This window comes from Athene cunicularia (assembly GCF_003259725.1).
Source record: "Athene cunicularia isolate RWA chromosome 10 unlocalized genomic scaffold, athCun1 chr10_part1, whole genome shotgun sequence".
NCBI lineage: Eukaryota > Metazoa > Chordata > Aves > Strigiformes > Strigidae > Athene > Athene cunicularia.
This window is the reverse complement of record NW_020799112.1, coordinates 2,574,975-2,602,795: the sequence shown is the minus strand read 5'-3', so window position 1 is coordinate 2,602,795 and position 27,821 is coordinate 2,574,975. Positions and strand designations below refer to the sequence as shown.

Genomic DNA, 27,821 nt, shown 5'->3' with positions numbered 1-27,821 from the left:
CCCCCCCCCCCCCATCTCCCTGCTGACGCAGAAAACGCTCCCAGAAGGAGTGTTTGCCCATCCCCAGCTAAAGAGGAACCCCAAAAAGGCTGGGGAACCAGAATAGCAGCTGCTCCCTCATGATGCTGGAGTTGCATCCCTAGGGTATCCTTCTTGCAGTCAAATACACATCCGAGCCAGGAAGCCTGCCCAGGGATGCAGGCAGGGGAGCTTCCCCACACAGCGCCTACCCACAGCCGCTGCATCCCCTCCAGCTCTGCTCCTCCTCTCGCACAGAGTTCCATGCTGCCACCCTCACCCAGACCCACCAGAGTGGGACCTCAGGACAGAGGCAAAGAGCAGCCCCGACACCAGGGTGAGGGTGCCTTTGGTGTGGGGCAGGCTGCCCCAGGCTCAGAGTGGAGCAGCTGGGGGGGATATGGGGAGAGGTGGGTGCCTGACTGCGCCGGGGGCTTTGCCTTTGTGCCAGGCTCTGCAGTACAGTCTGACCTACTTTCTCCGGCAGCACAGCCATGCCAGCCACAGCAGCAGCGTGGGGTTTCTTCTCTCCTCTACCACGTACAGATGTCTTCTTACAAATCGGCAGTGGGATTGCAGAGGAGCTGGCCAGGGCCCCTGCCTTGCCATCTCGAAGCATCGGCTGTCCCCTCCCTTGCCTCTGGCCAGGATTGTCGCCTTTGAATGGGTGCCCTCCTTTCCCTACTGTTCCCTGAAAATTCACGGCACATCTCAGCCAAGAGGAGGATTTATTGATCGTCTTATCTGTGTCTAATCCCAGCCGGAGCACCGCGATAAACGAAGCCGGCTAAATAAAATGCCTTCCTGCAAGGTCTCTGTGTTGAGAGCAGCTGGCTACTAGCAGGGTGCAAAGCGGCGAGCAGCCCCCCAGGGACCCCAGACCCACCTGCACAGGGACGAGCAGCCCACGATGGCAAAGGCATTGAAGCGAGGATTAACATGCCGTGCTGCAAACAGCCATCCGAAGCTGAGGGCAGGGGTGGGGGGACAAACCAAACCCAAACCACTCCATCTAATCGATGGTAAGCAGTTTAAACACTGTTTCTCTGCAGTTCAGGGAGCCCTAATTCCAAGCATGACCTGAATCTCTTTAAAGAGAGGAGGGAGGGGAGGCAGGCAGACAAGGAGGGGGAAGAGCCAGAAATGCTGGGGATGATAATTTGTCCCTGTTCCCTCTCTGCAGAACAGCATCTGGGAGAAAAAGCACCTGCTAAAGAGAAGGGACCCCCACGGAGTGGAGACCCAATGGTGCCGTGCTCATGCAAATCCCTGTTACCCAGCCTGGACTGAAAACGCTCCACACAAGAGCAGGCAGGATGACAGATGCTGCTGTCTTTGCAGGAAGAGCCTGGGGTGCACCAGGCACAGCACCAAGCCAACTCCTCAGCACTGTCAAGCCAGCAAAACGCACTCTGTCCCACCCTGATGCAAGGAGGGAGCAGGGGAGACATGAGAGAGCTCAGCCCAAACACAGCATGACCGTATGCAGGTTAACTTGCAAGCCTACTGGGAAGCGCAGGCTCTGGTTATAAAAAACACGGGATAGATGCGAAGAGCATCCTAGAGCGGTGAGGGACATGTTGGGGTGGCCCTGCTCTCTAAGTAACAGGTGCCAGGACGGTGATGGGCTGCAGAGGATGGCACTGGCCACGTGGGACCGAGGGCAAGTGTCCTTCTACCTGGGATTTTCAAAGTAATCATCTGTAAGACAGCACTAAGAGTTACTGCCGGTTTTCCAAAGGGAGATGGGGTGTCAAGGAAGGGGAACTGAGACTGGCAGCAGGAGAGATGTGGTTTGGCACCTGCAGTCCCACGTGGAGGAGGAGGAATCGCATTCCCCTGCACCCCACTGGTGAGTGTCACCGAGTGGCAGTGCTCCTTCAGCAGGGAGGTGCTGGGGGGAGCATAAGCCTGGGACCCCACTCTGCATGGGAGCAGACATCCCAGGTGCACTGGAACAGGGACAAGGCCACCAACCCAACAAGCCTGTCACCCCGGCGAGCCTATTCCTGGACAAGGCACATACAAGTGGACAAGAGCCTTTTCTTTAGCTCAGCACAGCCCCAAATCCACTACAGACAATGGAGAGAGGCAGGGCTGCACCAGGCTTTGATCCCAAGCTGTTCCCACCCTGCTGCTCTCCTGTCACCCCATGCCATGTCACACCCACTGCTCTCCCAAGGAGAATCACAAATCTGCCTTCAACCCCTCCTTGGAGGCATCAGCCTTGCCAGACCCCATGCCAAGCACCACAGAGTGAAGGGTTAATGGGTGATGAGGGAAAAAGGCTGGGATGCCTGATCCCCCGTGCCCACTGCAGCCCCCCCAGCCCCAACTTCGGTAGAACCTGGCAGGGTGCACAGGGAGCTGTCAGGCCCCATCATGACTCACACAGCCATTTTTCCCTTCAAGCCGGGAAAAAAAAAAAAAAGAAAAAAAAAAATAATAATGAGGCAAGCAGTTGAAAAACTGGAGATAAACAGAGGGGAGAGGAGATGGAGGCAGCTAATGAGGTCCCCTTCCCCAGTGCAAGGGGCGAGGAGAGCACAGACGCTGCCCTGGGCAGCTTCAATCCCACCCACCGGGCACAAGGAGCACACAAGGGACAGCACTGCCAGGCGCAGCCCTGGCACAGCCCTGGCACAGCCCTGGCACAGACAGCAGCCACCCACAGGGCAGCTCCTGGGAGCCAGCCCCAGGGCAGCAGAGCAGTCAGCCTGAGGGCCAGGACCCCCGGCAGCCCTTAGGCAGTGTCTGGTACAGTCACCTTAGCAAAGGGATGGGTAGGTGCGTTCACCAGGATACCCTGGCCCCATGGAACCGTGCTGCACTGAGCAGACTGGGACCAGTTCCAGATTTATTTTTCTCCCCCTCTCTCTAAAACGCCCACAAGCTTAGCAATGCTTGGTGAGGGAGGAAGCCAGAGCCCCCAACCCAACCCCCTGCAGCCCTCCAGCTTGCCCCCTGGCTGAGCCAACCCCTGCCCCAAGGACTGAAAAAGCAGAAAAGCCAAAAAACCCTTGATTCTTACAGTTAAAATCAATTGTGTCACTTCAGTAACAAATTGGCCTGCCTGACTGGCAGAAATAGCACTGTTAAAATATATATTTTGGTTGCCTTTCCCAAATGAGTTCACAAATGGGGAGGTTTTAAAGTCCCCATGAACAACGAGTCTTTCTGCTCCCTTCCCTGCACCCAGCAAGGTAATTATCTGGCAGGAGCCCTGCTGTTCCATGGCTGGTTACACCGCTAATTAGCAGGAACAAACCAGTCCCCCAGGGCACCCTGGGTCCATCCCCATGCCTCTGCCTTCCTCCTCCTCCTCACCCTGGGGCGCACAGCAGAAGAGCATCTTGTGTTTAGCACGGCAGGGGCTTGTCCTCCCCGCTTGAATGCCAGAGGTGCAAAAGTACCCCTGCCCACCCAAGGGACAAGGGACAGAGGGCAGAAGGACCACAGAAACTTATCCATTGCCAAGAGGCTGCTGCTTGCCATGAGACTATCTGGGGGATGAGGACACAGTGGAGAACACTGCTTCTGCTGGTACCAAGAGACTTACAAAGTTCATAATTTAGAGTCTGCTTCAGCCTCTTCTGGGAGGGATGCCTGGGAAGCAGAGGCTTCCCAGGAAGTCTCCTCTTCCCAAAAGGAAAGGAAAAAAGCTCTGAGCCTGGAGGCATTTAGCCCACAGGAGAGGCAGGGCTGCTTTCCACGCCTGGACTTCTTTTTGCTCCTCATAAGCTTCCCTGTCCCCTCACCACCAGCTGCTGCCACCAGGCAAAAGCCACGTTTAAATAAGCCACCCGCTTTGTTTGCAGAAGGGCACAGCACAAGTCACCCAGATGCCAGGGTGGCCGTCTGCTGAGCAGCATGGAAGGCAACCATGGGGGAGCACGGGGAAGATGCCCCTCTTGCACGTGATGCACCGGGAGGAGCATCCCCCAGTGCCTGGCCCGGCAGCCGCGCGCCTTGCAAGATAGGAGGGAGCCATCAGAGCCCAGACACCCCTACGAGGACAGCTTCGGGCTGCCAGGACGTCACGTGGCCGTCCTCCTCGCCAGCAGCAGGAAGGGGATCTCGATGGAGCACGCAGATGGATGCGCTCTCCATCCTTGGATGTCAGAGTGCAGACCAGCTCGGTAAGCTGAGGAACTCGGAAGAAAGCTCAGGGTCTCCTGATTTACTCCTATCCCTTCCTGATGCTCCAGGGCAAGACCTCCAAGGCCCCACTGTCACCAGGAGCTCACTGTCACCTTGGATCTCAAGGGAGCAGCGCAGCAAGAACTGGGGCTACTCTCAGCACTTAAACTGGGGACCCAGCACAGAAAGCCTTCCAACCTTCACAGCCTGAAGCTACTTATCCAAAGCTATACCAGGACTCGGAAAGGAAGCCCTAGATAATCACTCCAGGGGCTCCAAGACTTCACTGGACCATACACACAGGCTGTCTTCCATCCTCCATCCCCCAAAGGTTCCCCTCTCCGGCCGTATGTCCCACCCTGCCCCAGGGAGACCAGGGTAGGGCTGAAATAGCCAGCCGGTGCAAGCCCAGGGCTTGTGTGTTCCCAAGATCAGCCCACTGCCTGCTTGCTTCAGCTCCCCCAGGAGATGCAGGAGATGGTGCTGGTCCTGCGTACCAGGGCTGCCCCACAGAAAGAAGTCATTGGGGAACCTCCTGCCACTAACGGGCAGGATCTCGGGCAGCCCCTGAAGCACCCAAGGTGGGATGAGTACAGGGCTCATTCCCATCTCCCCATCACCGTAAGGAAGACAGCTCTGCCCCCCACTGCCCCCCCTCTTCCTGCAAGGCTCTGAGGCCCCCACACGTAGGGAGCTGCTCAGAGGCTGCACCACCCCGGATGGATGGGAGGAACAGGCACTCACCCAGACACCGTTCCTGGATAACTCAAGCTCCTCTTCCCATTCCCCCCACTCAACCAAGAGCAAGACCAGCCTGCCGGCAGCCGCAAGGCAAGCCAGCGACTGCTGCTCCACGCTCACCTGTGCTCTGCCCCTCCGGAGAGCGGCTTGGAGCTGCTCAGCCTTTGCAACAAACTCCCCTCCGCAGCAAGACATCAGCCTTTGGGTGCTGCTCGCCCCTTCCACGCGCTGGCTGCTCTGCCTGCCTTTGGGATTTTTTTCCTTCTTTCCCCCCCCCACCCCGGAGCATTTTGAATGTGCAGATGCCCCAGCTTCTTAAAATTCAGCCTGGGGACGTGGGAAGTGTTTTGGAACATGCCCAAGCTGTCTGCTCTGTGCGTGCGTGCTGCTAAAAACGATCCACCTACAACCCCCATCTCCTGCACCGCTTGTCAGCGCCGCCGTGCCTTTCCAAAGATAAGCAAGCTTACACACGCAGCCGGGATCAAAGCACCGGGAGCAACCCCTTCGGGGCGGGGGGGGAAACTTCTCTGCTCCGAGTCACCAGGCAAACTTTTTATGTAGCGGTGGTGAATGAAAAAGGTGACAGATGGACAGCCCTGGGAACAATGTCCTTGCGCCAGTGCTGCCTCCTTCCGCCCCGCATCACAGCAGGAGGAGAGCATCACCGCTGCACAGGTAGAAAACAGATGCAGAAAACCCATTTACTTGCTATCAAAGAATGCAGCAGCAGGACTAGGAGGTGAACACAACCCCTCTTGTTATAATGAAGGTGTCACAGCCATGGGCTGCGCTATAAACACGTGTTTAGGATAGCCACCTTGGCAGCCCTGCGCGGCAGCTGAGCATCCACAAGGTAGCGCGGTCCAAGGGAGCGTAACACATCTCCTCCCAAGCAATTCCCAAATGCTTTATCAACAAATAAACGAGCTACAGAGATTTAATGACTTAACCTGTAAAACACTGCTGGCAAAGCTTGTCTAAAACACTAGCAAGCAGCCCTCAGTGGGGTGCCCAACCAAGGTAACAGAGCAACACCAACTTACATGTTCAGTATTGGCCCCAGCAGCCACCATGTTTAATAAAAGGGAATATAAAGCACTGAGGCTGAGACCTGGTCAGGAGAGCCAGGCTGAGCCCTCCTGCCATGTGCAGAGCATACGATGAAGGCTCCAGGTCCCCAAGGGACCAGGACAGCAGGGCCATCTCCAGCCCAACAACCTGACTCTGGATTCACATCACAGGCTGTTCAAAATCAGTGACAAGGTTGTTCTTCCCTTTGCTTTTAAATCCCTCTAGCAATCTGGCCTTCAAGTGCTCAGCAATCCATTCAGGACAGTCTTCCCCCTCCCCAGCATCACTTCTCTGCAAATTTGAGTGAAATTGATATTTTCCTATCAGAAACATGAAATTTCAAACACACAGAACATTGGATTTGAAAGCTGACTTTTGTTGGGAAGGTGCCTGTCTCTTTGTTCACAAAAGGGCTCATTTTTCCTGGAAAAGGGCCCAGATTTTGAGTGAAAGATCAATAACATGCAGAAAACGGGTCCTTTTATTTAATTTTGCCACGATACCAAAAAGAAAAGAAAGAATCCAATGCTGAGACTGAATGACTTCAAAATATTTTGTATTTGTTTATCCCACTGCAATGCTGGAACATCTATTCAAAGGATCTCAATGGGAAGAATGCAGCCTTTGGGGGTCCCTTAGAGCATCCCCCTGTCACCTGCTGGTACCCCACTGGAGACAGCATCCCCGGCACCGCTCCAGCTCAACCTCAGCTCTTTCTGGGGAAATTATTAGAGATTTATCTGCTGCTTCGTCTGCCCTGCCTTGGATGGAGGCCAAGGAGCTCCCCCACCAAAACACTCAAGGATGACCCTCTGCCCATGCTAATTATGGGAAAGAGGGAATCAAACTTTTATTTCAATTACAGCCTGGGTGGGGGGAAGAAAGAAAAAAAGAAAAAAGCACCAAGAAGACAGAGCATTCAAGATGCTGTGCAACAGTCATGACATGCTGCATCCTCCCCGATCCATATGGGGGAAAACTAACACTTTGGCAAATTTATGAAGATGTGTGAAAGTGATTATATTCCTGAAAATATCTCAAGTGGAACGGCCTACCTGGCATATTTTGTTAGTCATGAAACACGCTCCCTCCACCGACTGTAGTTTGTGGCTTCCCATCTGCTTAAATACTTTAAATACTGAAACTTTCTTATTTTTTTAAAGCCAAAATAGCACACCGGCGGCAGCAGCATACTGCTGACTCAGGGGCGCAGGACAGGGACACGTTCTCCCCTGGCAAAGGGTTGCAGAGGATGCCACACCAAGAGGGCAAGAGATCAGAGGATTCACCACGAGGGTGATAAATCCTGCCTCTGGCCAAGAAACGCAAGAAGCGAGTTTGTGTTAATTGAATTAAACCGCCCGTCAAGGGGGCGCCAAGTGCAAACCAAAAGAAGAGTATTTTGGGTCAAGTGTGGTTGTGAAGGGGAAAAGGTTAAAGGAAAGAAATGGCTCTGGTTTGCCATTTTAATTTCATTTTGCCAGAAATAAAAGACAACAGTTGTAAAGCTTACAAGTCCCCACTGCCCAGCCCAGCTTTTAGTGAGAGATGAGGTCTATGGGCATTTGGTCCAGGGCAGCCGCTGCCCTGACCCCCCCGATTCCTGCTTTCACAGGGGAAAGCCCAAAGGGGATGCTCTTCCCAGGGGAGCTGGGGAAAGGCTCCCAGGCACCAGGGCTCACTAAACCCCGAGACACCACTAGCATCCTCCTGGAGGGACCTGGCTGCCTCCCCCCTGCCCTGTCCTGCTCTTTAGTTAATAGCTTCTATTTTAAACCCCTGGCTGGAGTCGCTCTGACTGCTGCGGCAGGAGGTGGGGTGGGCATGCACGGGGATGCAGCCGGAGCTCAGCACCACGCCAGCATGCCGGGAGGAGCAGGCGAGCCCCAGCCAAGGCAGCTGCCTGCACACACAGGGCTTCAGCAGCAGGTAGGAAGGAAATCCAGCCAGGACTCCCTAACTCAAAGGAGATGGCCAAAGGGGAGCCACAGCAGCAGAGAAACATCCCCTCCCCAAACAGCTCGGTCACAAACCCATTCCCACCAGGCTTCCCTGGAGGTGCCCTTAGATGTGCTTGAGCGTCCTGCACCCTGCGAAAAATCTGGGTATCAACACCAACCAAGCATTTAACCACAAAGGGATCATTTTGAGTCATTTAAGCAGTTATCTACCAGTTGCACAAGGCGATGGCAATTGTGTCCTGCAAAGCGACAGTGCCTAGTACTCACAGCATAACTACAGTGCAATTACTCGTAGCCTGACTATGGATAATGATCAAACTAGATGGGAGCATCTCGGCCGAATCACCTCCTCCCTGGGGCGCGTGGGCTGTGCTATAGAAACCCCAGCTATACATACACATAAAGTAGAGCAGAGACCAGTAGAATATGATGAACGTTTTCCCAGATGGCAGTGCAGAGCTGAATATTAGGTGATTTATGGCGGATTCCCTCCAAGTGAAAATCTCTCCTACCATGGTGGTGGGTTTTTTGCAGTTCATTTGGCTTTTCATTTGCTGAACGGCTTTGTGCTGTTTTCACTTGCAGGATGGGGCCTCATCATTTGTGTTTTCTTACAGATTTTTTTTTTTTTCTCCTAGGAGAAAACCATCTCTCCTCCTGTTCTCCGTTAGCCTAATTCTGCATCCCCAGCTGGTGTGTGAGAGTATTGGAGTTACTCCCACTTTCCAGGGGGATAAATCATGTCAGAGGCAGGGGCTTTTGTTCAAGGTCCAATACCTGGAGGAGGAGTTTCTCCTTCCAAATGGAGATAGTCCCCGGGAGAAATAATCCCACTGGAAATAATCCAGTGCAAAGAGGGTTTATCGAATCTTTTTAAAGGCTCTTTCTCACTGACAATTGATGAGTTCATAGCTACCAATATCCATTAGAGGGTTTATTTTATTTCTTGTTAGAAAATAAACTGAAAAGGCAGAGCCTGAGAAGAGTAAAACCAGCCACAGAGACTGAAGACTGACAGCAGCTGCCTGGCAGACAGTGAGTGAAAATGCTCTGACAAGATGAAATGTTTTTTCTTTCATTGAAATCACTCCCTTTCCGAATGACTAATACGCAGCTATCGCACCATGGATATTTCCAGAGCGATGAGATGTTTTTAAAATATCTCACTGTGCCTCAAAATATCTCACTCTGGCTCAATAGATCATCCAAAACACCACCCACGGAAATCATAAATAAATAGATACTATATTGCCGTAAAAGAGCAGACTGGCCAGGGCCAGGGCAGCATCTTTCATCGGCATGTAAACGAGGCCACTGAACTCCTCACCTCGGTGCACGCTCCTGCAGGGATGCTATTTGGAGATGGAGACACCAAACCCTTGCGAGCAGAGCTGGACACTTTCTCCTCTCCCCAGCACCTTTGCAAATCTGTCCTGTACAGATTAGCTCCTCAATGTCACAGATCTCTCCCTGAATAAGCAACTTGGATTGAAGAGGTACAGTGGACTCCAAGGTACCAGCAACCACATGCGCTCACCAGCACCAGCACAGCAGCCCCTGAGGAGGTGGCTGACAGGCTCTGGCCCCCAGGTCACCCCTGGAAATCCACACACCCCTTGGGCACCCCTCTTGCCTATGCAACAACTTCAAACCCCAAACAGCAGGACTCAGAAATGCTTCATCCTGCTCCTAAACAGCCAGTGATGCTGCCAAGACCCCTTTGCACATCACTCCCTTGTTGTCAAGCGAAGAGGGTAGGGAAAAGGACACCCACACCCTGGGAACAGCTGTCGTTTGGGTGACGCGCTGGCGGGGGTGCCAGCTCGGCAGCCCCCACATCACCTCGCCCTGGCCCCCCGGTGGCAGGTCCCAGCCGGGCACGCAGCATCCCGCTTCAGAGCCAGGAAACTCCTGCCCTCATGACAAAGGCTCTGAGGAATTGTGACTGAGCGGTTGCAAAGCCACCCCCAGGCAGTTGATTCTTTTACACATTTCAATGCACTCACTCCAGGCTCAGAGAGAAAAAAAGCAGCAAAAGTCAACAAGAAGGCACGGAGCAGGGAGACCTATGGGCTGACTTGCCCGGCCCCGTTGTGGGGAAGAGGGCTTGTGCCAGACCCCGTGCAGTTCTCCTCCCTGCAGCAAAGGGGCCCGAGTCCCAGTCCAGGCTCGGATCTGGGCACAAGGACAACTCCACTTAGGAGCACAAGCAAAACCCCCAGACAGTCTGCGTGCAGATGTACTTTAAGAGCTCCGTGAATCCTGCGGTCCCCAGCTGAGATCTAGCCCAAGCCAGCTGTGACACCCCGAACCGCAGGCAGCTGCAGCCCAGCCCAGCACCGGCTCACTCTGCAGGAGCTGCATCTGCTTTTTCTCTTCCCTAGGAATCAGGCAACACTTCTTGTTTTGCTGATTGAAGGAAAAGAGAGCAAATCATTTTGAGGAACTGAAAATGGGTTCCCCTGCTTTTCTAAGCAAAATTTAAAAATTGTTCAGATCACCCAGGCTGTGTTGTTTCCTCTTTAGAGGCATTTATTGAAGCACATTTTGAAACTTTGGGAGATTAAGCAGCTTTTCAGACCAGCCAAGTCAAAATACATCCCTCAGAAACCACAGACAATCTGATACTCGTCTTCTTTTTTGTCAAAAGGGCTGAAACTACTTGTCCAGCACAGCAGGAACTGGTGGTTTCCCTGAGGCTGGGAAAGGGAAACACCTTGCTTGTAGAAATTCAATCCTGCTGCTGACGGATTTGGGCAGCCCAGCATCAGGATGCTGCAGCGATGGGCCATCGACACCCAACATCCCTGGCAGAGCTCTGCCAGCCCAGCCAGCCCTAGTCCTACCCAGAAACCTCTGCTTGGCTTTTCTCTCCAATTCCCTTTCCTCCCACTGGGAACAGGCAGCACTGGCGGGGCTGGAGAGAGTTGACAGAGATGCTGCAAAGGCAGGAGGGAGAAAGCCAAGGCCCCGCATTTCCAATGAAGATAGCTCCAACATCTGTCCTCAGCCAGAAATGTATTCACCCGCACAGACACACTCATCAGATGAGGCTCTAAAATATTTACTGCCCAAATATCAATCCTCATAAAGCGAGGCAGCCATTTGGGCTCGGGGAGGGGGAAGGAGATGGGGCGGGTTGTCAATAATGTCATAACCACGGGCAATTTTATGTATCTCTGGAAATGGCCAAGGAACACGCAGTTTGACAGATGTGCAAACGGGTAATGCAGGCTTCCTAGTTATGAGCATGAGGATGTCAAGAAGAATAGATGAGCAGTAATTCAAAGTATATTGGGCTTAGAGAAGTACACAGGCATCGTAATGAATCCAGGATGGGCACTGTGGTGGAGGGAGGGCTGGAGAAGGTGGAGGCAGCATGCTGGTCTGGGAACGCAGCCCCAGCCAATGCTGTGGAGCGACTGCGGGGATAGGGGACCCGGGCAGGTGTTTGGTGGGCAGAGCTGTGCTGCTGTGGGGTGTTAGTGCACCAAGGGATCTGTCAGCCTGCCTGTTGCTTCCTGGGGCTGGACCGACCTCCAGGCTGACTTCTCCTTCATCCTCCTTCCCATATGCATCTCTACACAAGTCTCTTTCACCATTGTGCCACCTTTCCTTTCCTTTGCTGGGAAATTCAAGGTTTTAGCCAAATACCTGCATTTTTCACCACAAACAGTGAAAAAAAAAACCCTCACCAAGAAACCAGATTAAGTTTCAAGTTTAGACTCAGCAGAACAACTACTTTTTTTTTTTTTCTTCCATCTCCAAACTAAAAAACAACCCCCAGCGCCACAGCAGTGGCCGCCACCGCCCCCAGCACCGCCTCCGAAGCACATGCACTGCTCACACCTATGACTAGTGCCTCGCCCGGCATTTCCCCATCCCACCTCGGCTGTTTTATAAAAGCAGCATCACACAGATGCACGCTACACCTCCAACCACACGTTGCTGCATCCTGTGCACGCTCTAGCCCCAGACCCATGGATCCCAGAAGCATGGAGGACTATGGAGGCTGGCTGGCTTCCAGCACAAAGCCAAGGTGCTGAAAATAAAGAAAACACAACTTAAATAGAAATGAATGATACTGGGACACATTTTTCCTCAAGTGTTTGCTTTGTCAGAGAAGTGCTGCAGCATGTTGCAAGGGGGACCATCAGCTAGTCCCAACCGACCTCACTTAGCCAAGCCCAGACATCCCAGCTCCGCTCTTTTTTTCCCCAAGATTCGCCTCCTTCAGCATTTCTGGCAGTGAAATTCCCACTCCCCCACCTCCCGCAGTGCTCTTCAAAAGGATACAGTCATCAGCTGGGGTGGTAGAGCCAAGCACACCCTTCCTCCCTCTCAAGTCCCCCCTGCGGGTTCCCACAGACAAGTTCATCGTTTTTCCACACCCCAATGCTTTTGTGGGGGGAATTACTCACGAAGGCAAGCGGGCACCCCGCACACCAGCAATGCTCACAACGGTGATTTTTCCTGCGGAAAAATCCATGAATCACTTGTACAAGTCAGCCTGGCTTGAACTGAAACACACTGCTCACCATTGTTTATTAAAAAGAATTAATCAGCAATCTTTTTCCTGGCTGATTTTATGAAATATGACTTATCCCAACCATTCACTAACAAGTTACTATGACATCCAGCTGCAAACTTCCCCTGCGTGTGCTTTGGGAGCTTTCCACATGGCTCATGGAGTGCCGCAGGGTTTTGATAGGTCAAATGACCGATGACTGAATAAGCTTGAATCTTAAGGAAATGTTTCCTACAAATTTCAGACCCAGGAGACACTTCTGGCACTGTTAGTTCCTGCAGACGTGTTGCTCAGTGAGTAATCCCACTTGAGCCAGGGAGCCCCAGGGTGTTTCAGCCCTGGGCAAGGGTGACATGGTGAGAAGGAAGAGGCAGGGACAGAGCGGGAGCCTGATGCACAGCACATCTCCTTAAAAGCCACTCACAGCCACCACCCCAACCAAGCCACATGCAGGCAGGTGCCAGGAAGGGCAGGCAGGAGGGAAGGGGCAGGCAGGAGGGCAGGGACAGGCAGGGGCTGGCATCACTCTGCATGGGCACAGCGGCTCTGACCCGATGAGACAACCAAGTGGGAAGAAACCCATAACGAGAGCTTCTTTCTAAAAAATGTCCTTGCTATAATTTAACTTTTTTCTCCTGGAAGCACCCTTCTGTGCACAAGAGCTCTGCCATGACACAGTGTAAGAGCAGCAAACTTCAATGCCCACAGTTGCAATAGCAGAAAAGAGATAATTGCACTTCTTACAGCAGCAGTAACTTACCTCGGGAAAACTTTTCCTGCTAATGAGGCTCTTGTGGTCTAAAATTCTGTGAGAGTTGAGATGGCTGGTCTGGCTGCCAGCTCATGGTGGGTACAGGCAGGCAGGTGTAGGAAAAGCAGGCCAGGAAACCACCACCATGGTCCCAACCTCATTGCTTTGCAGCTTACTGGAGTTTAGTTTTCCACTGCTAGCACTGTACCAGAACTAGCTTGCATTTATTTCTCCTTAAAAAAAAATATCCCGCTATATCAGCTATTGTCTCCTATGCCTCCTCTTGCCTTTGGCTACGTGCTGATTTTAAGCATCTCCCAGCAGAGCTGCACCTGCCATCCCATCCTAGGCCTCTGCAGGGGATTTTCTGCATCAGTGCCCACACACTTACAGGTCCTGCGGAGCCCCTGGCTGGCACCACCGGGGGGGCCAGGGGACAAGCCTCTCTGCTGATGAGTGCCAGCTGCTGAGCAGGTCACCTGAGCCGCAGCAGCTGGAGGCAGAGGTAGTAATTGTGTGCTCACCTGGAAGGGCAGACATCCTCCCATCTCTTGCAGAGCTGCTGAGAAACCAGCTCCCGGCTTTTCTCCTAGACGTTTAACACCACCATACTTGAGCTACAAGGAGAAGATACAAAACCCACTCCTCCCCTGGTCCAGGCAACCCCTCGGCAGAGCCAGAGGTGAGCCAGCTCTGTAGGAGAGACAGCTTCCAGGGAAATGCTTGGAGGGTGGCGGTTTCAGCCAGCTGGGACTTCATCTTCCCTTTTGCAGGGACCCGCAGGCCAATGTCTGTGGTGTGGCTGTGCTCTGGCACAGCCCCTCTGTGCCCAGCACATCCCGGGGCAGAGCCACTGCTCCCCAGCACCAGCCCCACTCCTCATCAGCATGCTGGGCACATGCATCCCAGCGGCACGGGAGAGCTCTCCCTGAATTCAACCCATGCACCCAAGCGGCCGCAGCAGGAAGGCTTGGAAAAAGTAGAGCAAGAAAAGCAAAAGGGAGGGAGGCCCAAAGCCACAGCTGAGCACAGCAGGGCACCTCAGGCTGCAAAGCCAAGGCTGGCAGCATCGCTCCGGTTACCTGCGTGACCTTGAGAGCCTGAGATAAGCTGCAAAGACGAGAGGGAAAGCCTCCAGCAGCAGCTCTGCACGCTACGAAGAACAGGGAAAGTAAGTCAGGCGGGGTACAGAGGGGTGGGTGCCATTTGGGATGTGCCACCCCAGCGATGGAGCTCGCCACATGGGCCAGGCTGCTTTTACCTCTGTCACAGCTCCTTCCCCAAAAACGCAGCTCACAGCCCTGAGCCTTCTTTGCACAGCACCTCAGCGGGGCTTGGGTTCTGCCCCCACATCAGCACATGCGTGGGAAGAGGTGAACACCCCACATCACTCCTCTCGGACCCAGCTCTTGCACCGGGCAGCAGCAGGAGGAGGGGGTAGGCTCTGCCGGTGCTCCCCGGAGGGAAGGGCAGCCAACCCCGCCTCTGCCATGCAGGAGACACTGCCAGATCACAGCGTGTGTATCTTGAGAGCTCAGAATAAATATTTAAAGATGGAGGAAAAAAAAACACCGCTCCTCTCTGCGAGCAAGTTCTCAGTCTTTGCTCTGGGATTTGAGGCAGAGACAGACAGAAATATGACAAAGGAGACGCAGGTTTCAGCAAATCATGGGCACATCAGAAGCGATGTCTTTCAGATGCCGGCTTTGGTGCAAGATAAATTCCCTCCTGGCTGTATGCCTGACAACCCCAACAGCCCTCGGGGACTGCATGTCTGCTTTCCCTGCAGACACACGTGGCTGCAGCAAGCCCACCTCCTTACACCCATCCAGGTGATGCCCAGCCAGTGACGGGAGCCAGGATGTTACCCAGATCCCTTTCCAAGTTAGCTAAAGCTGGTCCTGACCCATGGTCATGTATGTTCCCTCCTTTCCCTGTCCTGCAAGCACGCACAGGGCGATGGGCTCTGCAGCAGGGTGTCGGACAAATGCCCCAAAATTCCTATCCCCACAGCAGAGCTCTGCCAGAGGAGCAAACCACAGCTCAGCTTTCTCGGTGTCTCACATGGCTGGGCGGAAGGATGGGAGGTGACAGCTCCACTGAGCTCCCTCCAGCCCCGTGCTGGGCCATCATTCGGAGGCAGTGGCCGACGCAGCCACAGAGAACGGGCTGTTCTATATAGCAAGGCTGTCCTCAGGATGCTTTTATTTCCAGAGAGAGCTCATTAGCTCTGGTTGTGCAGGAGTTCGGGGTTTTTTTTCCCCTGTTACCAAGAGCTGGAAAACTCCCCCGAATAACATCTCTGAGCATGGGTGGAACAAAGACAGGGCATGGAGGGGGGAGAGCAGCAACAAAACCAGAGATAATCAAAGCTGCGGCTGCAGCCTCACATCACTTATGATCTCCGTCTCGTTTGGATTTCCCAGCTCGAGCAGCCTCCGCTCGCTCAGCCCCCAGCAGCACCAGGCAGCCTCCTGCGTGAGGGGCTGAGCCCAGCCCCACTCACCCCACTGCCAGGCTTGTCCAGAGCTGGCTCTGCTCAAAGGGTGAAGGAGCTGCAGAGGAGCATTTTAGATGCCAGGGAACTGGATTCAAGCCTCTTCGGGAGCAGCCCACTGGATCAGATGGGATGACAGGAGCTCAAGGGGCTTGTGCATGCACTAGGCAAGGAGAAGGCTCTGTCTCTTGCACTACTACAGGAAGGATTTAATGCAGGCACATCCTACCCAGGTGGGAACTCAGGGATGCCCTGGCAGAGATGCCCTGCTGGGATCAGTCTGGAGCAGCCACCTCCTTACCAAACCCTGATTCTCCTCTCCCATCCCTGCACAGTCCAGCACGCACTGCAGGGGATGCAGCCGAGAAAACACATATGGCAGAAGATAAGCCAGCTCCCCAGATACAATCACAAGCCCCATTATCTCCTTAACCCTTATGCGATTCACTTATCCATCCCAGATCTATTCCTCCTTATCTAAATCGTCCTCCTGTTCTTTCCCATCTCTCCCCTCACAGTCGCTCTCGGAGCATCGCAGCCTCCCCAGAAGCAAGGGAGGCTGCAGGAGAGCCTGATGCCCCAGGCTGCCACTCAGCACAGCTAATGGGATAGACTCCGATTGACTGGCCCCGGCGATTTAAAGTTAATAAAATGTTAAAAGCAGCCCTATAAATCACCCATGCAGGAAGTGACCTGGACAGGAGGCCTAACGAGTTAGCAGAGGGTTTTATTTAAAAGCCATTTGTCTGAGAAGTGAAACACAAAGAGTCAAATAACTCTTAGGAAAACAGCAGTGCTGGAGCTACCGGGAGGATTAGATCGGGCTGGATATTTATGGCTGAGGATGTCAGCCTTAGCAGTGCTAACCAGCCCCTGCTTCCCTGGCTGGAGGGCTGGAGCATCCCAGCTGATCCCAGCCCCAGAGGCGCAGGCAGGGAGCTTGCAAAGGGAATAAGGACAAACTTAGACCCCAGCCATGACTTACGTTTTTAGCTCATGATAGCCACTGCGACCCTCTTGCAGACCTCTCAACACAGGAGTCTTGTGCCCATGCCCACCCTGCGATAGGCTGGTGACATCCTCCTCCAGCTCCCCCGCACAGGGGGTTACACACATACAGAAGTCACAGTTCTCATGTTACTGCACACAGCTGACACCTCTGTTTGCAAGGAGAGGCTTGAAAACAACAGCCCCCAAAATCTCAAAATGCAAAACAATCCCCGAAATTAAGATTTTTATTTCTAGACCTGATTTCCACTCCTCGGTCATGAACTCAGGTTCTGTGCCCATCAGCAGGGCAGTTAGCCCCGCAGCAGCCTCAGCCCTGCCTGCAAACCAAGCTCTACTTCCACCTTCAAAAAAGTACTGCAAAGTGCAAAGAGCAGATACTGGGACAGGGGCTCATCCCCCTCCCAACCACCCCCCGACAGCCATCCCTCAATCCCCCACCGCAAGAAGCCTTCAAAATACCCCAAAGGCCTTTTACAGTGGGAGGAAAGGCGCCGCGTGCTTGGGAAGCCTCCAGAGCATCCTTAAGAGGCAAATTATAGATAATTATCCTCGGAAGTACATCAGGGAAGCAGAGGCAGTCGCAAGGCACCGGTCCCACCCAAGCCCGGCTCCTTGCAGCAGCCCAGGCTACCTTCTAAAACTACAAGCAAATTCACAGATGGGATACGATCTGCAAGCAACGGGTTACATCAGGAGCTACCCCACCTTCAAAATCACCTTTTAATCGCAAAATGAGGGCAGTTCTCACCCCTGACCCAGCACCTCGCCCTCCCAGCAAGCCAAGAGAGGGAGAGGAGCAGACTGCAGGCAGGCAGCTGTGCACGCTGCCCAGGGAACAGTGTCCACCCGGGCAAGACAGAGATGCAACGACCCAAGAAATAACCCGTCTTTCACTTGCATTCGCAAACCCCTTGCTTTTCACAGACAGAAAGGATGCGGTCCTTACCTTGGGAGGGATGCGGGAGGCTGGGTGCAGGCAGAGCCAGTTCTCCCCGCCAGCGACAGGCAGGTTCCGGGGGGAGCGGGGAAGCCTAGCAGCGCCGGGGGGCTGCGGCTGGGGGGCTGCTCTGGTGTCTCTGCAGGCGGCTCATGGCTCCTGGGCACAGGGGGCTGCGGGTGAGAAAGCACAGGAGATGTCAGGCTGGGAATGCGCAGCCTTGAGTGCCCACCAAGCAAACCCAACCCCACAGCAAGTTGGACTTGAAGGTAAGGTGAAGAACTTTAGAAACTGACTTTTTTCTATAATTATCTTCTTTTCCCCCACCCCATCATCAAGGACACAAGAGGAGTCAGGTGAGACCTGCTTAGCTCTGGACACTAAGCAGATGTGAGTTCTTGAAGAGGTCCAGCACCCCTTGAGGAGCTCCTGCCAGCCATAGGGTGCTATTTGGCAGCAGTTCCCAGAGGATGTTACTGTGCTTCCAGCATCACTGGTGGGGATGGAAAAAAGCACAAGCTCGCCTGGGCAAGCAGCTTCCCTGCCCATGCTGATGTACACAGCTGAGAACATGCAAGGGAAGGACCCCCCAGCTCAGTGGGCCCATCTGGGGGTCTCACAAGCCCAGAGAAGTTCTCCCCCCTGCTCCCAAGTCAAGCGGTCCCACTGCCACCTCGGATTATACTAAGAGAAAGCAGGTCCCTGACCTGCTGATCTGCAAACACTCCTCCCAACTTCAATACTGAAAGCAGAGCGAGACCCTTCCCTGATGGAGGAGATGGCACCTTCACCCCTCCTCGAACCAGCTTCACCTTTGCGTGCAGCACTATCCTCTCCAGCATGGGTTTGATTTAATGCATTTATTTAGCTGTAAGGTCCCCAAGGCAGAGCTCACATCCTTTTTGCGTCTCAAACAGTTTTGGGTTGTCAGTGCTTAACGAATTAATAATAAAGTGATGGTGCCTTGAAAAATACTCTCCTGTTCTCAGAAAAGGGGCTGCGTCTCCCAATTACTCCAAAGGGCAACGCTTTAGACCTTGCTGAGCAAATGGTATTTAGCCACAGCCACCTTTCAATAGGAATGATGTGATCCTGCAACAGCTGCAGTCAAGTGTATCACATCTTAAGATATTCCCTCACTACAGAGTGAGAGGGCAGGGAGGAGGAGGGATGGAAGCAAATGCTGTTATCTTAGGTATTTTTTAACAGTCGTCCCCAGCCTGAGGCCTGGCAGCCTATCCCAAGTTGCCAGTTATGCTCAACATCTCGGTCATGAAAAGTATTCACGAGGTTCTCGGTAGAGGCTGGCAAATATTTGCCAAGGATTCTTCCAAATCTCCTAGCCTGCCATGTGCTTGCTGCAAATTTGTTTGCTGACCGTGGTCCTTGCGCTAATTTGTAAATGAAGAGCAAAGAATAAGATGGCTGTATCATGTAGGGGAAGTCGAGAGAGGAGTATCCTATTCCATGGGGAAGACGCCACCGACCCTAACGAGGACTTGGTAATTAACACCTGCAGCACGGGAGTGCAGGGGGGTCTAATGCCCATCTCCTGATGCTGATTGTGGCCGAGGGGAGTTATCTCTCAGTGAAGGCAGCACTGGGGAATGGAAAGATGCTGCTGGGGATGGCGATAGCTGCATGTCAGCAGCACCTCCAAGGTGTATGGGCAGCAGTTTCCCCAGTGCCAGCTTCCTGTGTGGGCACGTTGCAAAGGGGTGGTGGGAAAGCATCCTCTCCCCTTCCCTGCTCCTCCAGCTCTGATCTTGGCACCTTACCAAGCTCCAGCCCAAGCCATGCACATTGCTAATTAGCTGCACTAATTAATCACAGTTTCCATTGTTTATTCTTTTGTTCTCTCACAAACACCCGTGCTGCCCAGCATGGTAAGCTGCCGTGGCATTCACAAAGTGCCAGCCCGGCTGCAAAGCAAAGCTGGTGGAGCTGGCCCCAGGGGATGGGGGGCACTGACCACCTGAGGCTGCTGCCACCACCGCAGGGACATGGAGCGGGCTGGAGCACATGTGCCACTGTACCCATTCCCACCTGTGGCCACCAGCACCACAGCCTGGTCTTCCTCTCTGCAGCCACAGGGCTGGCTGGCTGGCTGTCCCTCCATCAAATCCCCCCAGGGAGACACTCCACGCTTGTTCCCAGGAGTGGGCACCACAGCCGGAGCTGGCACATGGCCCCAGTGCACAGGCAGCCATCCGCCTGCCCCCGGCTAATACCCCCATGCACCGAAATCCTGCTCACCAGATCCACTGCCCCAGCATTAGGCACCCCCTATCGCAAGCTATTCTCTGGAAAGCTCCCTTGCCCATGGTGGAGGGACAGCTGGGGTGCTCCCCTTCCCCAAGGCAGCCCTGACACCCCAGAAGCACGGGGAGCAGGAGGACACCCTGGCTTTGACTCCTTGCCGGTGCTGGCAGGCTGTACCAGGGATGAACCCGACAGACCATTACCTCTGCTTGCTCCCTTATGTCAGGGCTTTTTTTAACCAGGTATTTTTGAAAAAAAAAGAAGAAAAAAAAAAGACACCAAGGGGAGAGAAAAGAACTGTTAGTCGAGGGGAGCCTGTGTTGTTAAATACAGAGAAATTCAAGTCTGGAGTCCAACAGAGGCCAAGGTTTCCGGGCTTTGACACAGCTGACAAGCTGGAGCACAATGAGAAAATGCACACACAGAAATAGCCAGGCAGGATAAAGGATTTACTGCCTCTTTCACAGAAAAGAAAAGAATAAGCTTAAACACTCCATTTAGGAGTGGAAAAAAAATATCTGCAGGAAGAATATTTGAGCAGCCAGATTACTGGGAGGTGAAGAAAAACCAAATCCTGCCTGTCCTGGGTGCAGAAGGGGATGGTGCTGCATCAGGGCAGCAGCATCCCCAGAGAGATTCGCACTGGGCCTCCCCTAATCCCCCGTGGCATCTTGCAGGGAGCACACACACAGAAGCCAGCTCCCACCTCAGATCCACGTCCTCTGTCCCCTCCTGCCCTGCCCGGGGTTAGAGCATCATGGTGAGCCCCATCCCAGCACAGCCAGCTGTCATGCCAACATCTGCACACTTTCCTGCCTCTGCAGCATTTCTCCTGGCAGCGAGATCATGCTCTTCACTCAAATCCTTCTCCGGAGTCCACCGCCCCGGTGCCACCCACCCCAGCTAATGAGGCTTCGGCTCCATGGCTTTCAGACAGGCTTTTCCATGATGGGAAGGCTCCAGGCTCTTGGCTGCCCTCCGTTTCATTTTCATGAGGAAATCATCTCAGACAGGCACCGTGAGGCCACGGCTGGGGAGGCCTGATGGATGGAGAGCCAGGGGCTTCAGGGAACAGCTCCCTCCCACCGCCTCCCCGGGTTTGTCCTTGTTGAAGAGGAAAGATCTGAGTGCCCTGAAAGTTTCCTCCAACTTGTGATGAAAGGGAAACTCTCTGGGGGAAGAGATGGGAACACAGTTTCTCTGATGAAAGTATTGCAGTGGGATTTTTTTTTTTTTTTTCCCTTTTGAGTAACACCAGCTAAAACAGAGCATTGCAGCCAGCCAAGCAGAAGGTCTTACCCTTTCTATGGCAGGAGACCAAGTCTTCCAGCTGGAGACCAGGACAGAACCCACCCCTGGTCCTGTCAAGAAGCAAGTTAAAATCAAAGCCATCATTTCTGGTCTGAAACAGTGCAAGATTCATAAACCTGCTCACCCCCCAGCCTGGAAGCGCCAGAGCAGCTCAGACTGTATTTCTGAAACTCCTGGGTGGCCGGGAGCTGCTGATGGGTCATTTACTCCATTACCCCTTGGAGAAGAGGGATTCATTGTGCCTGAAGCATGTCCAATGGCTACGGTCAAGCCTGGCCCTCAACATCTCCAGCAAAGCCAATCCTACAACCTTCCATGGCAGCTTACGCACAGATTAAATTGCCCTGATAGTTATGCATTGAGAGTTTTTTTATACAAAGCAGCTGATTTCTCAGCAGCAACAAATACTTGGGAAAGCTTTCTCTCTGGCAAACTCTCTCTATTGTTCATCTCTTTCACATAAAGCGTTCCTAATGAAGAGGGAAAGAAGGATCTTGGCTTCTTTCAAAACAGTCTGAAATATTATATTAAAAACATTCACTGAGTGTTGACATATTTAGTGCGTTGCTTTATAAAGCAAATTGCCCGAGCTCATTCAGAGCTTGACACCATTAAAACAGCACATAACTACGTGACTGAGAGGATACCGTTGCAAGAAGTCCCACTTTGGGGAGGTACAGAGCACCTTGGAGCAGCCAGACAGCCCTGACTCTGGCTTCGGTGGGAGCTGAAAGCCACCAGCATCATCCAGCCCCCAAAGGGAGGGATGTACAAGCACAACTCAACATGCTAACATGAGAGTGCAGCAGGTGTCACACCCATGAATCCTCCCTGCCTAAACCCCCAGCTCTTCATCTAGGCGTCTCTAAAGGTCTGTGGATGGGAGGACGTGGGATGTACCACACCAGGCTCTCCCGGATATGAGCATCCATGCTGTGGGAGCAAACATTGGTATTCCCCTCACCACACCAAGTTCAATACCCTGGAAAAGGGCAGAAAGTCTCAGTTCAATATGTTTTGAGCTGGAGACATGTGGGTTTCTCCACTTAAAAGGAGAAAGAAGGAGATAGACTGCCCTCAGTATAAGCACACAAAAAGCCAAGCACTAGAATCACCAAAAATCTACATTTTCTGTCCAAAAATGCATTCAGCAATACAACCTCCAGAGCTCAGAGACACCAGACCTCAGCCCTTCCCGCTGCAAGTGCAAGGTTCAGTCCCCAGATCAGGCAGCTGCCTGCAGAGGCTGGCTGGGTTTCTCTCCCCGCCTGGCATATGCAGGGTGCCTACAGAGCATCTGTCCTCTCCCCGGGCATCTTTGAAGTGCTCCAGGCTCCGCTCAACAGGATTTTCCAGACGTTAAACTGATGCTCAGAAAACAGACATAGAAAAAGCTTTCATTACAAGGCTGGTCTGCATCCAAGAGCAGCCCAGGGGCCAGGCTAAGATAGGCAACGGTGCCTTAACAGCCTCTCGCTGGAGGTTGCTATGAGGTATGGCTCTCCGTGGACTCATGGTCCATGCCAGCTCCACGTTTATTTTGCAGGAGCAGGAGAAATCAGCAGGTTTTCTGGCACATTGGCTCTCCTCCAGGGACCGAAAGTTTTGATGCTGACAAAGCCGCTGCACCCTGTTCCTGCTTTGAAGGTGCCCAGTCAAGATATTTGCATATATCCAGAGATGCTCCTGACCTTGGCAGGGACATCCCAAGGGTGACCAGCATCCTCCCTCCAGCACAGGGAGAGGGAAACTCCAAAGGCTGCCGTGAAAATGTCATCACTGAGAACTTGGTAGGATTTTCTTTACTGTGTTCCCTTCTGAACATCCTGCTGTACCATTAATTATCCAGCCATGGGAAGTCTCCTTTCAGGCAGGCACCATTTGCGATGGAGGGGCAGACACTCCTCCACGTGGCCAAGTCTGCTCCTGCCAAAGCTCTTGGCTTTAAGACACACAGCAGTTTTCATTCTTTTTACTCTCAAACTGAGCTTCAAGCAGGAAACATCCTGCACCCATCACCTACCAACCCCCTGATGCTTGTGAGGGCGGTGGTCCTGGGGGGGATCCCACCTTCCCCTCCAGGCAGGAGGCTGACACTAATGGGGTCTCACACAGGGCAGGGAATGCCTCAGCTGGAGCGTGTATGGAGCATGTTTAGGTGCATTTACCTGTGACCTAACTCCATCTGGAGGGTGGAATGCTGACACAAGGTCCTGGTTCCCCAGGACAGGTTAGTGCAGAACCAGAGCATGGCACCGGCAACTGCAGCCCCATGCCAGGATGAAACTCTGCCCCCCAAGCAGAGCACAGACCCTCAGAAGCCCCAGTGTGCCCCCAGCTCTCTGACCTTCTTTGACTCAGGACTGCAAGCAAGCCCTCCGAGAAGGTCCAGCAACACCTCATCACTTCCACCCTCTCCAGACCCCTCGGGTTTCTCAACACCAGCGAGCAGGCAGGCTCCCTGCAGTGAGAGCCACTGATCACAACAGATCAGATGGACTCGGGGCTCCTCCTCATTTATATTCCCCTCCAGCCGCAGCCTTCAACATGGCTGAGGAAGGCAAGGCAAGACAAGACAAGGCCTACAGAGAATGCCTAAAGATTATTTCTCTCAGATTCCAATTTATTTTCTATCATTAATGCTTTTGAAAGCCCAACACGTCCTGCAAACAGAAAGAGCATGTTAAATGTGCGGTGGTGGAGCTGCAAAATGCCTGGCACAGGTACCCAGCCAGCCAGGCAGACGTGGCACCAGCAGGCACCCTGCTAGCAGCACAGCCAAGGGAAGGGCTTCGGCACCACTGAGCATCACCCTTGCTCTGCAGAAGCTACAATAGAAGCTAGTTATCCCCCATAGAGACGTTCCTCACCATGTGCTCACTCGAGCCTCTTCCCACAGCCCTGGAAAAGCAAGAAGATCATCCTGAAAAGCCTAGGTGCTGAGCATCGCACAGCGGCAGAGAGAACGCAGGACTGGGGGAGAGTGACTTGCATGAGGGCTGAGAGGAGCTGGAGTCTTCTGTAATGCAGAGAAAATAGCTTTTGCCAACTATCTGCAGTTTTAAAGCAATTACATTTGGGGAGAAGCCGAGAGCATGTCTGAGTGCTGCACACATGGCGGGTGCATTTTAAAATGCAAGAACGGAGTAAGGAAAAAATAGAAAAAGAAAATGCCTTTTAAAAAAATTATTTGATGCAGTGGGTACCAAGAGGATAAAATATTTAAAACTCAGAGAGGGGACAGATCTTGGAGGCAGCCAGACATCCCAGCAATGGGACAACTGAATGCTCAGAGGAGGAGCCTGGGCAGCGTGCTCCCACTTACGGTCCCCTTCCCCCTGAGCATGGGAAATCCTCCTCGGGAAGCTCTAACAGCACAGCAGCCAAGCTCTGCCTGGCCCAGCAGAAATCGGGTTTGCCTTAATTAAAACACCATTCACTCTCCACTTTGTCTGCTTGCGCAGGAGGGATGGTAACAAGCAAGAGTTGTTGCAGCAACGGCATCAGGGTCAGGTCTCGGTGGGTTTAAACACGCTTGGGAACATGCTGCCCTCAGACAAAATATGGAGCTGCCTTAATACTCCCATTTATGGACCTGCATGTTGATCCAAAACCCAGTAAATGCTCCAGTATCTACCAGGAGCAGATTTAGTCTGGGGGGCAACAGCTTTATTTGGTGATAGATGAGACGCTCCTTCCTTCAAGATATAAGAGATACTTCTGATCTCCTTCCCTGACAAGCTGTCACCCTTCACCACCATTTTTTCCCCTCTAATCTGCTGGAATTAGGAAGGATCCCAGGCCATAAACACATCTCTAATTACCAAGGTGGCAGGGGTGGAGCTGCCCCAATCCCTGGAGCTGCTGCACTGACTGTTGCCAGCACTGCTTAAACATCCAATTTATCAGGCAGATGCCCCTTTTGCTTTCTGGCCACGCATCTTCCCCTTGTCTTTATCTGCTCTGGGGACAGGTGTGGGAAGTGGACAAGTGGCATATTCAGCTGCTGGTGACAGAACCCCTTTTCAAAGGATGCTGTTCCGCTGTTATTACCAACTCTTGCCAAGTGGAATTGAGACATGAAGTAGATTTGTGCCCAAGATAATGGCGTTTATTAGACAAGCTATTGAGGACAAAACAAAAGCTAACAGTGGAGAGCCACTACGAGTGGGGCTTAAAGAGAATCCATCAAGAATACAAAGAGGAGCAGTGTTAATAGTTGGTGCTTTCCGTCAATGATTAGAAACCTTGAGCAGTCCCTTAACAACGCCAGCAGAGTGAAGGTTAGTGTCACGTAGCAAGAGGTGACAAACTGCACAAAGATGTCCGCACCCTCAAACAAATTCAACCCCTTCCTTCACAGTCAGACATGGCTGAGCACCTCTGCCCCAGGGTGGCAGCCTCCAGATCACTCACGACCCTTCTCCTTGCCTGTATGAGCATCATACCATACCTATACCGTATGATACCATATGCTCTTACTATGGAGAAGGATGCCACCTTTCAGAGTGAGGATCCCGAGATGGATGCTCTGACCCTTGTCACTGCACCCCATGGCCTGACCACGGCAGGATGGGGAGGGAAGCAGAATTTAGTCTCTGCAGCCCCCTGGAGTGACTGGGGCACTTCTGATAAAGCCAAAATTGCCTTCCCATGGGGAATACCTTGAAAATAATGGTTCCGTCTAGATTTTCCTATTGGAAACCATCCCCTTCTCTCCTCACCAAAGGAGACATGTTCCTGCAAAATCTTGCCATCAAAAAATGCAGTTTTTAATGGGGAAAATAAGTCTTCCATAGGATCTTCCCTTGCATGGTGGTTCACCACCAGCCAGCCTGAGCTCCTGATGAGATTAGCTGGAGCCTGGCACGTTGTTCACACTCAGAGCCACAGCAGAGATCTTTGGGAAAACAGCAGAAAGCACAGCTACTAAACAACTGTTGTTCTGGGTCCTTGGTGATTTCTTCTTTCAAATTTCCAGCCCAGGCAAACAACACAGGAAGCCCCATAATCCCCATCCTCAAGGCCAGCCCATGGGGATAGCTGCTTTCACACCCAGACCTCTTCATCCCAACCCTCCTCTCCTTCTCTGGGAGGATGCTGGGCCGGGGCAAGAGCCAGCGGTGCAGGGCAACGTGGAGGACAGCGAGTCCAGGCAGGAGCATGAGGGCGTCCCTGCAGCCCAGCAGCCACTGAGAAATTTATTGCTTGTGACACATTGTCAAAGTGAGATGTGCCTCATTAATCAGAGCTGAGGCAAATAAGAGGGCTCCTTAGCCAATTAAAAAAAAAAAAAAAATCAGGGATGCTCCATGGGGCTCACCAGCTCCCCTTCAGCCTCACCAGCGAGTAGGAAACCAAGTTAAGATGTAACACAGATCTGAGTTGCAGTTTCTCCCCTTCACCAAGATGGTGAATTCCCTGTTTCCAGCAAGTGGCAGCGGCTGGGAGCAGCCAGCAACCATCACACAGCCAGGCTGGATCCAGCACAGCCGGCTGGAAAAACACAGAGCTCGAGGAGCCACACCTGACACTTGGAGAGTCTGAAAATGAGAGGTTTCGTTTCACAGCTCCTGGAGCGTTTTGTTTCCCAACTCTTGAAACAGAGCTCATTGACTCTCCTGAGTGGCATTCTCTGCTAAAGAAAAATCTATTTTTAAAAGCTTTTCTGTTTTAAATGACGTGGTTTTCCTTTGTGGGTTAAGCTGAGTTGGCACATGCCTTTCTTTGTTGATTTTTCTTTGTTTTTTCCCCTCCAAGATTTATCAGACTTTGGTGCAGAGGGCACTACAACTCTTCTCCGGCATGGCAGTGATGCTGACCCTCTGGAGTTTTACACTGCCCTGCTCCACCCCAGCCCCCTTGCACAACTGGGGAGGCCCTGGCCCTCCGCAGCCCAGGGAGAGCCCATCCCAGACACCCCAACATGTGGCAGGCTGCTTGAAAAGGGGTGATCACAGGGAGCAGTGAGGTCAAGCGTGTCGAGGGGGACATGGACTGTGCTCCCCGGCTGTACCCAGGATTGCACAGCAAAGCCTTCCAGCACTTGCAGGCGAGGAAAGTCAAACACCGGCGAAACAGGCAGTGGGACCAGTTTGATGCCAGCGGGCATCTGTGGGCAGAGCATCAGCTTCCCCAGCACAAACCAGCTTGAAATTCTACAAGAGCAGACACGCCTGTTAGCGGAGAAGACCCCAAGCTCACCACCTTCCAGACGGGCACCAGAGGGACCCAGGAGCTGACAAGGGAGCTGTGGATGTTGGATGCATCAGTCAGTTGGGTCCAGCACCACGAGACGAGCCTGCTGTCCCTGCACCAGGGGCCACGATGCCCCGAGCAGAAAGCAGGTTTCAACTTACAGGGGAAACATCCGACAACTGGTGGAGGCAGACAGAGAAGAGACCTCTCCCCTCCACCCACAAGAGCACCCAGCAAGAGAAGGGAGAGGCTGCAGGTCCGAAAGGTGCCATCTCCCAGGAGCTGCCCCTCCTCCCACAGCAGCAGCGGAGGGGACAACTCTCCCTTTGAGGTCACCTCCTGCCCTCACACCATGGTTCTTGTTGGGGCCCACTGAACCCCACAGCTCCCAT

General features: G+C 53.0%; 1 protein-coding gene across 2 annotated transcripts in view; it reads right to left on the bottom strand.

Moving 5' to 3' along the window:
* Positions 1-17,830, bottom strand: part of LINGO1 (leucine rich repeat and Ig domain containing 1) — a 148,539-nt gene extending 130,709 nt beyond the window's left edge. For both annotated transcript variants that reach the window (XM_026856291.1, XM_026856292.1), the window contains exon 1: positions 17,668-17,830. The gene's annotated coding sequence lies outside the window, so the exon portion shown is untranslated. The remainder of the gene's footprint in view (positions 1-17,667) is intronic.
* Between the last annotated feature and the right edge of the window lie 9,991 nt (positions 17,831-27,821).